The 10,195-nt window shown below is 33.0% G+C and overlaps 1 long non-coding RNA gene across 1 annotated transcript in view; it reads right to left on the bottom strand.

Moving 5' to 3' along the window:
* Nucleotides 1–6,387, bottom strand: part of LOC105115459 (uncharacterized) — a 12,230-nt gene extending 5,843 nt beyond the window's left edge. Inside the window, exons 1-2 of the long non-coding RNA XR_840347.1 lie at nt 6,376–6,387; nt 3,374–3,378 (exon numbers count right to left, since the gene is read on the bottom strand). This is a non-coding gene — a long non-coding RNA (uncharacterized LOC105115459). The remainder of the gene's footprint in view (nt 1–3,373; nt 3,379–6,375) is intronic.
* Between the last annotated feature and the right edge of the window lie 3,808 nt (nt 6,388–10,195).

The raw sequence follows: 10,195 nt of genomic DNA, 5'->3' as shown, positions 1-10,195 counted from the left end.
GAAAGAGTGTGGGGATCTCTTGAGTTTATGGAAGAAACTAGTCGTAGGCAAAACACAAGTGAATAGGTGAGGGAAAGGCTGAGTCTAGCGGGACTAGAATGCCACATGAGGTTTGTTTTTGGGAAGAAAAATTGACCCTAATGATTAGTAGTAGTAGAAATTTTTTTTAACCATGTAGGTGTTAACTTGATGTAATCCGATTGACATTGTGAGTTCAAAAGCAACTCAGGCAACCTGTAAAAATATACTTTGACTAAATTTTTTCTCAAGATGATTTTTTTAATATTAAGATAACAATTTATTGGATTAATAATTAGTACTTAAAAGTGTATTTTTATCAAGGTTTTATATCATCATTTTGTACTTGAAGTATCAATAACTACTTAACTAAAGCATGTTTTATAATAATATATCTAATAATATAAAATACCTTTAATTTATGGTAAATGGTCATTTTAAATGCAGGCCTATCACATAAATAAAAGGATTGATTGATGAATTTAAGATGGTAAATGGTCATTTTAAATGCAGGCCTATCACATAAATGAAAGGATTGATTGATGAATTTAAGAACTGAAATTGAAAGGAAAAAGAGATGGCCAAACTTCGAAAAGAGATGTTGGTGCAATCCAAACTGGAATACTATTCAGTAATTGGGTCATATCTGGAGCTATAGGTCTTAAATTTAGGTCTACTTTTATATGGATGGAAAGGTAAGACATAGGCCTACAACTTTCATATGGAGCCCAAGATCTAAAAAGACCATATCCGAATCTGTCTTCCAGCCCGAGCACTGTTTAGTGTTTGGCTCATATCTGGAGTTCTAGAAGTCCAAATGAGCTGAATTTTTTACACAAGAAAGCTGAGACAATTGCCTACAACTTTCATGTTTGCAACTGGCTCCAGTTTTGACGTTATCAATGACGTTTTGGGCAGACAAGAGAAGATAAGGATTGTCACCAAGTCAAAAGTTGGTCACCCACTTATCAATTAGTCATCAAATCAATAGTTCCCAATTTTGGCCTATAAAAGGAGGCATTTGCCATGCATTTAGGCATCTTGGTGTTCAGATCAAGATCATGCTCTTCCTTTCTCTCTTTGTATTTTTTATGCTTTGTTTTCATTAATATTAAGTTTATGCCTTTCATTTCCTTTCCTTTACTTAGTTAACTTTTATGTTCTTATTTTGTTTATCTATTTTGCTTTCTTTCATTATGTCTAGCTAAGTTAATTATGTCAAGGTGAAAAGGTTACACTAATGGTGTGAGAATAAGTATAATGTAAACTTAATATGGACTTTAATGTTTGATACTAACATGTTTTATATTTGTTATCTTGTTTACTCTTTAATACTTTGCTTGTTAAATGATTAATCTTGATTTATGTTGTATAACACTTGGTACAACAAATGCTTGGCACTTTCATAGCCCATAATGTATGGTATAACCGACACCTGAGCTATGAAAGGAACTTGATTTGTTGTTAACATAAGTTATAATCATGAATGCTTGACGAGATTTACAAGTATTAGCATTAATTGAATAAGATGACTAATGTAATCATGTTAACAATATATAATCTGATTGGAACCTCCTTTGTGTGTGGTTTCCAATTCAATAATAAGAGTTTATACTATACTTGTTTGATATACCATTAGTGGAACCTCTAACCTTGACATTTGTTATTATTATTGCTTAATCCTTACATTAATATTTGATCTCCAAGTTCTCATCATCATCATCTTCTTCTTCTTCTCTTTCTTTATTATTATTATTATTATTATTATTATTATTATTAGTACTACTACTACTATTATTATTAGTATTATTATTGCTTCTATTATTATTGTTGTTGTTTATAATTATTGTTTATAATTGTTGTTTATAATTTGTACAATTAACCTCCCTGTGGTTCGACCCCGGTCTTGCCGGGTTATTTATTACTTCGACACTCCTGCACTTGGGAGAAGACATCAATCTTTTAGTCGTGTCAAGTTTTTGGCGCCGTTGCCGGGGAGGTAAGTTCTTGTATAAATTATAGTATTTATTTTATTTTCTCTTTTCACTTTTCTTGTATATAACTTTGTTTCTTTTCTTTTGTTTCTTTTTATTTTGTTTTCTTCCTCCTTCTTTTGCTTTCTTCTTCTTTTTTATTTTATTCCTACACGTGCATGAGAGTGTGGTCACGTACATCAAGTGGTAGACTTTGTAGGGTATCCTCATCATTTTCAGAAAATATGGCCAAAGAAGATAATGAGAAAAATGAGAATAACCGTGCTAGAACACTTAGAGAACAAGTGCACTCTCTAAAATGAGAATAACTGTGCTAGAACACTTAGAGACCACATGAATCCCACAAGAACAAGTGCACCATCATGCATAGTTTTTCCTCCTATTGCATCTCATTTTAATTTTAAACCAGACGTTATTCAACTTTTACCTTCTTTTCATGGCTTAGAATTGGAAAATCCATACTTGCATTTAAGGGAATTTGAGGAGGTCTGCAACACATATAATAATTTAAATTGTAGCATGAACACCATCAGATTAAAGCTTTTTCCTTTTTTACTAAAAGATAAAGCTAAAACATGGCTACAAAATTTGAGACCAGGATCCATTCGTGCTTGGGATGAAATGCAACAACAGTTTTCAAAGAAGTTTTTTCCATCTCATAGAACAAACTCTTTCAAAAGACAAATCACCATTTTCACTCAAAAACCAGGAGAAACATTTTACCAATGTTGGGATAGGTATCGAGACTTGCTTAATACTTGGCCTCATCATGGTTTTGAAACATAGAGATTGGTTTCACATTTTTATGAAGGGTTAACACCCAGAGATAGGCAAATAGTTGAATTGATGTGCAATGGAACTTTTGAAGATAAAGACCCTGATGAAGCAATGAAGTACTTAGACTTGTTATTTGAAAATGCTCAAAATTGGGACACCGCGGGTACATATGAGGCACCGAGTAAAACTCAACCTCATACATCTAGTGGAGGTATGTACAACCTTAGGGAAGATCATGACCTTCAAGCCAAGTTTGCATCTTTAGCTAGAAAAGTCGAGGCACTAGAATTGAAAAAGAGTGGTCAATTAAAATCTGTTGAAAACATTGTGTGTCAAATGTATGAAAGAAATGAACACTCAACCAATAATTTTCCAACCTTGCCTTCTTTTAAGGAATGTTTCCATGAACAAGCCCATGCTTTAAACAGTTTCCAAAGGGCCAACCACAACCCATATTCCCAAACATACAACTCTGGTTGGAGAAATCACCCAAATTTTAGTTGGAAGAGTGATAATAACAATGTACAAACTTCACAACCACCGTTTCAAGCACACCACAATTTTCAAAATTTTCATGGATATGCACCTCCTAGAAGAAATCTTGAGGAAACATTGCATGCATTCATTGAAAAGCAAGAGACAATCAATACTCAACTTGCTCAAAATATGACAGATTTTAAAGATACTCTTGCAAAATTGACATCTGCTCTCAGTTTTCAAGAGAAAGGTAGGTTTCCATCTCAACCACAACAAAATCCCAAGGGGCAATATAATGCAAATGCAAGTAGTTCCGGAAGCCAACACATGGATCAAGTCAAATCAGTCACTACTCTGCGCAGTGGTAAGGTTATTGAAAAACCCTCTCTTGAACCTTATGAGAAAGATGATGAGTCAATCGCTGAGGGTAAGGAAGGGGTTGAATCTAAAAATTGCAAAGAAACGACTGATTCCCTGTCAGTACTTCCATTTCCCCAAGCCATGACCAAACAAAGGAAAGCAATCACAACTCTGAAATTTTTGAAACTTTCAAAGAGGTAAGAATCAATATACCTTTGCTGGATGCTATTAAACAGATTCCTTCCTATGCTAAATTTTTGAAAGATCTATGCACTATGAAGAGGAAACTGAATGTGAAAAAGAAAGTCTTTCTACCTGAACAAGTAAGTGCTATTCTTCAGAACAATAATGCTTTGAAATATAAAGACCCTGACTGTCCTACAATTTCTTGCTTTATTGGAGAACATAAAATTAAAAGAGCCTTACTTGATCTTGGTGCTAGTGTGAATTTACTTCCATAATCAGTTTTTCAGAGTCTCAATTTAGGTGAGTTAAAACCAACTTCTATAACTCTTTTACTTGCTGATAGATCTATAAAAGTGCCTAGAGGAATAATTGAAGATGTGATAGTACCAATCGATAAATTCATTTATCCTGTGGATTTTATTGTCTTGGACACAACCTGTTGAAGTATGTAATTCATTTCTTGTTATTTTAGGACGTCCGTTTCTTGCAACTTCTAATGCATTGATTAATTGTAGGAATGGACTGATGAAGCTATCATTTGAAAACATGACATTGGAGATGAATATTTTTAACATTTATAAGCAACCTGGAGAGGATAATGATTTACAGGAAGTGGACTTTACTGAAAAATTAATTTATGATCAATTTCAAACCACTTCCAGTGAAATTGAGATTGATGAATATGATGATTTGCAAATGGTTTATTTTCAGAAAGAATCAAAGGCAAGTAATTAGAGACCACAAATTGAGGAATTGCCACCATGATCAATTAAGTCCATACCTTCAAGTGTTCAACCACCCAAACCCGATTTCAAGTCGTTGCCATCCAATCTCAAATACTCATTTTTGAGAGAAAATGAAATTTTTTCGGTAATAATCTCTTCCAAACTTAATGCACATCAAGAAGGTAAGTTATTACAAACTCTGAAAATGCATAAAAATACATTAGGATGGACCATAACTGATATAAAAGGAATTAGTCCTTTGATTTGTACACACAGAATTTATTTGGAGGAAAATGCTAAACCCTCTAGAGAAATACAACGAAGGCTAAATCCTAATATCAAAGAAGTAGTGAAAAATGAAGTCATTAAGCTTTTAGATAATGAAATCATTTATCCTATTTCTGACAGTAAATGGGTAAGTCCTACCCAAGTTGTACACAAGAAGTCTGGAGTCACTGTGATAACAAATGAGAACAATGAGTTAATTCCCACTAGAAGTGTTACTGGTTGGCGCATGTGCATTGACTATAGGAAACTTAATTCAATGACTAGAAAATATCATTTTCCTTTACCTTTCATGGATCAAATCCTAGAAAGAGTTGTAGGTCATGAATTTTATTGTTTCCTAGATGGCTTTTCGGGTACAGGTAAGGATCAATATACCTTTGCTGGATGCTATTAAACAGGTTCCTTCCTATGCTAAATTTTTGAAAGATCTATGCACTGTGAAGAGGAAACTGAATGTGAAAAAGAAAGCCTTTCTAGCCGAACAAGTAAGTGCTATTCTTCAGAACAATAATGCTTTGAAATATAAAGACCCTGGTTGTCCTACAATTTCTTGCTTTATTGGAGAGCATAAAATTGAAAGAGCCTTACTTGATCTTGGTGCTAGTGTGAATTTACTTCCATATTCAGTTTTTCAGAGTCTCAATCTAGGTGAGTTAAAACCAACTTCTATAACTCTTTTACTTGCCGATAGATCTATAAAAGTGCCTAGAGGAATAATTGAAGATGTGTTAGTACAAGTCGATAAATTCATTTATCCTGTGGATTTTATTGTCTTGGACACACAACCTGTTGAAGTATGTAATTCATTTCCTGTTATTTTAGGACGTCCATTTCTTGCAACTTCTAATGCATTGATTAATTGTAGGAATGGACTGATGAAGCTATCATTTGGAAACATGACATTGGAGATGAATATTTTCAACATTTGCAAGCAACCTAGAGATGATAATGATTTACAGGAAGTGGACTTTACTGAAAAATTAATTCATGATCAATTTCCAACCACTTCCAATGAAATTGAGATTGATGAATCTGATGATTTGGAAATGATTTATTTTCAGGAAGAATCAAAGACAAGTAATTGGAGGCCACAAATTGAGGAATTGCCACCACGACCAATTAAGTCCATACCTTCAAGTGTTCAACCACCAAAACCTGATTTGAAGCCGTTGCCATCCAATCTCAAATACTCATTTTTGGGAGAAAATGAAACTTTTCCGGTAATAATCTCTTCCAAACTTAATGCACATCAAGAAGGTAAGTTATTACAAACTCTGAAAATGCACAAAAAAGCATTAGGATGGACCATAGCTGATATAAAAGGAATTAGTCCTTTGATTTGTACACACAGAATTTATTTAGAGGAAAATGCTAAACCCTCTAGAGAAATGCAACGAAGGCTAAATCCTAATATGAAAGAAGTAGTGAAAAATGAAGTCATTAAGCTTCTAGATAATGAAATCATTTATCCTATTTCTGACAGCAAATGGGTAAGTCCTACCCAAGTTGTACCTAAGAAGTCTGGAGTCACTGTGATAACAAATGAGAACAATGAGTTAATTCCCACTAGAACTGTTACTGGTTGGCGCATGTGCATTGACTATAGGAAACTTAATTCAATGACTAGAAAAGATCATTTTCCTTTACCTTTCATGGATCAAATCCTAGAAAGAGTTGCAGGTCATGAATTTTATTGTTTCCTAGATGGCTATTCGGGTTACAACCAAATTGAAATTGCATTGGAAGATCAAGAAAAGACTACTTTCACATGTCCATTTGGTACTTTTGCATATCGAAGGATGCCTTTTGGATTATGTAATGCACCAGCCACATTTCAAAGATGCATGCTTAGTATATTTAGCGATATGGTTGAACATTTTCTTGAGATTTTCATGGATGATTTTTCTGTTTTTGGCGATTCATTTGATGATTGTTTGACTAATTTAGGAAAGGTTTTAAGCAGGTGTGAAGAGAAGAATCTTGTGCTGAATTGGGAAAAATGTCATTTTATGGTAACAAACGGCATTGTACTTGGTCACATTGTTTCATCAAAAGGAATTGAGATTGACAAATCTAAAATTGAGTTAATTGCAAACTTGCTAACACCAAAATCTATTAAAGATGTTAGATCATTCCTAAGACATGTGATTGTGCATTAAAAGTGTCATCAAGTCTCTTATTTTACATATATATTTATTGTTTTTATTTGGTTTTTTTTATAATAATTGATGTGCTTTTTAGTAATGAAGTTTGTTTTAATGTTTCGATAGGTTTTTGGAGCTTAAATGAATTAATTCAGGAAATTCAATGTCGGAATTCAAAACAAAGAATTGAAGAGACATTTAGTTGAAGATTGAAGCAAATTTTGGTTCAAATAAGTGCTCCAAATTTATCCCAAAAATCAATTCTATTCCAATTCTAGAAAAGAATATCATATGATCTATTTTAAGCCCAAACTTGCCTTATGTTGTGTGCAAACTTCAACCATTAAACACTCAAGGTTTCAATGTCAATCTTAGCCCAAATAATAGGTATATTTGTATACTTATTTGATACTTAAATTCAGCCCCAAATCAACCTTCAAATCAGCCCAAACACAATCCATGATCTTACATGTCCACACAACAACAATTGATTTATTTTGGGTAATCCATTGATCCAAGAAGGCAAGCACATGGATGGAAAGCTGGAGGGGAAATTTTTACATTATTTTGGGTCAAAAAGAAGAAAGAGATAGCTCATAAATGAGGAAGAAAAACATGCACCAAAGTGGTTGTTCTTTAATGATCTGGAAAGGTGACATAATTTCCTATAAATATGTCCCTAATAGACATCTCGAGAAGAGGCTTTTAAGAGGGTCAAATTGCTGTCCAAAGTTAGAGTCAGATTTGTGTCCGAATTTTTTCTGAAATTGTGTTGTGTTCTTCTTTATAGATTTTGGTTCTTTAGTTTGTAAAACTTATTATTTCAGTTTGATTCAAGTTATTTCATGTTTATTTAAGTGTTCTTATATATAATCATGGTTGGCTAATCTCTTTCTTGGATCCAAATCAAGGATGATGGTGATTGAGGTGAGTTCTTTAGGGTATGAATGAATCTTAATGTTTATCTTCTCATTTTCTTCATGAATGATTTATTATTGCAAAGAAATTTTAGAAATCATTTAGGTAATGTTATAATCTTGAAGTTTTATGCATAAACTTTAGTTTTGGTATAGAGATTGCTTGATTCAATGTCTTACTTAATATGAAAGTACTTGTTCATTCTTAAGCAATAATCAGTCTTCATCTTTCTAAACTTCAGTGTAATATCTTTACTTGTTCATTCTTAAGCAATAATCAATCTTCATCTTTCTAATCTTCATTGTAATATCTTCCGATCTAATATCACCATCGTTGAGATTAGGTTGAGTTATCTTATATATGTTGAAGAAATCACCAATACATCACCATTAAAATTGATTTGGACCAAGACTTACTTTTTCTTGTCATTTAAAATCTATTTACATTTGTTTCATCTTTGAAAACAAATCCATCAATTATTTTCAACCAAGTTATTGTTAATTTAATTTCTCTTGAGTTTTTTTTTTTGTTACCTAGCTTAATTTCCAGATCTAGCTCTCTGTGGATATGACCTCGATCTTACCGAGTTAATTGCTACATCGCACACTCGTGCACTTGCGAGTTAAAACAAGCCGATCATAAAAAGCGGTCAAGCAATATGCTGATTTTTATAGAAGGTTCATCACAGATTTTAGTGTAATTTCTAAGCCTTTAAGTAACCTTCTAACAAAGGATACTATTTTTTAATGGACTAAACATTGTGAAGAAGACTTTGTTAAACTTAAAAACTTGCTTACTTGTGCTCCTATCATTCAACCTCCCGATTGGTCATTACCTTTTGAAATAATGTGTGATGCTAGTGATTATACCGTAGGTGCTGTTTTGGTATAAAGAAAAGATAAGAAACCTTATGTAATTTACTATGCAAGTGAAACTTTAAATATTGCTCAAATGAATTATACCACCACTGAAAAAGAATTGCTTGCAGTAGTATTTGTATGTGAAAAATTCAGGTCTTATCTTATTGGCTGAATTGTTGTTGTTTGTAGTGATCATGTAGCATTGAAATATCTTCTTTCTAAGAAAGATTCTAAGGCTAGATTGGTGCGGTGGATTTTGTTACTTTAAGAATTTGATATCACAATCAAAGATAAGAAAGGCAGCGAAAATGTTGTTGTAGATCACTTGTCAAGATTGATAACAAATTCGAAAACTGACATCACACCAATCGATGACTACTTTCCCGATGAGTCTTTACTTTCCATCTCTACAATGCCTTGGTTTGCTAATATTGTCAATTTTCTTGTTTCAAGACAATTTCCAGCTCATTGGAGTACCTAAGATAAAAGAAAGTTCTTGAACGAAGTGAAGAACTTTTATTGGGATGACCCTTATTTATTCAAATATTGTCCTGATCAAATATTTTGAAGATGCATTCCTGACAATGAGGTAAATAGTGTCATTAAATTTTGTCATTCTAAGGCATGTGGGGGCCATTTCTCATCAAGAAAGACAACTACGAAAATCTTACAAAGTGGATTTTATTGGCCCACCATGTTCAAAGACTCATATGCATTTTGCAAGTCTTGTGAAAATTGTCAAAAGTTGGGAACAATTTCAAAACGTCAAATGATGCCTTTAAATCCTATTCTTGTCATTGAGATTTTTGACTGTTGGGGTATAGATTTCATGGGTCCATTTCCTCCATCATTTGGTTTCTTGTACATATTAGTCGCGTTAGATTATGTTTCAAAATGGATAGAGGCAATTCCAAGTCGAAACAATGATCACAAAATAGTGATAAAGTTTTTGAAAGAAAATATTTTGAGTCGATTTGGAGTCTCTCGAGCCATAATAAGTGATGGTGGAACACATTTCTGCAACAAGCCATTTGAGTCTTTAATGAAGAAATATGAAATCACACACAAAGTTGTCACCCCTTATCACCCTCAAACAAGTGGACAAGTAGAGCTTGCTAATAGGGAGATCAAACATATTTTGGAGAAAACACGAACCCTAATAGGAAAGATTGGTCTTTAAGACTTAATGATGCACTTTAGGCTTATCGAACTGCTTATAAAACATCATTAGGTATGTCACCTTATAGACTAGTCTATGGAAAACCTTGTCACTTACCTCTGGAACTTGAACATAAAGCTTATTGGGCTATTAAAGCTTTCAATTCAAATCTGGATGATGCTAGTCAACTGTGAAAATTACAAATAAATGAGCTTGAGGAAATAAGAAATGATGCATATGAAAATTCAAGAATTCATAAAGCAAGAATCAAAGAGTTTCATGACAAGAA

The sequence above is a fragment of the Populus euphratica genome, unplaced genomic scaffold, assembly GCF_000495115.2.
Source record: "Populus euphratica unplaced genomic scaffold, PopEup_1.0 scaffold707.1, whole genome shotgun sequence".
NCBI lineage: Eukaryota > Viridiplantae > Streptophyta > Magnoliopsida > Malpighiales > Salicaceae > Populus > Populus euphratica.
Note: the sequence above shows the minus strand (reverse complement) of the source record. Positions and strands in the feature narration are given on the sequence as shown.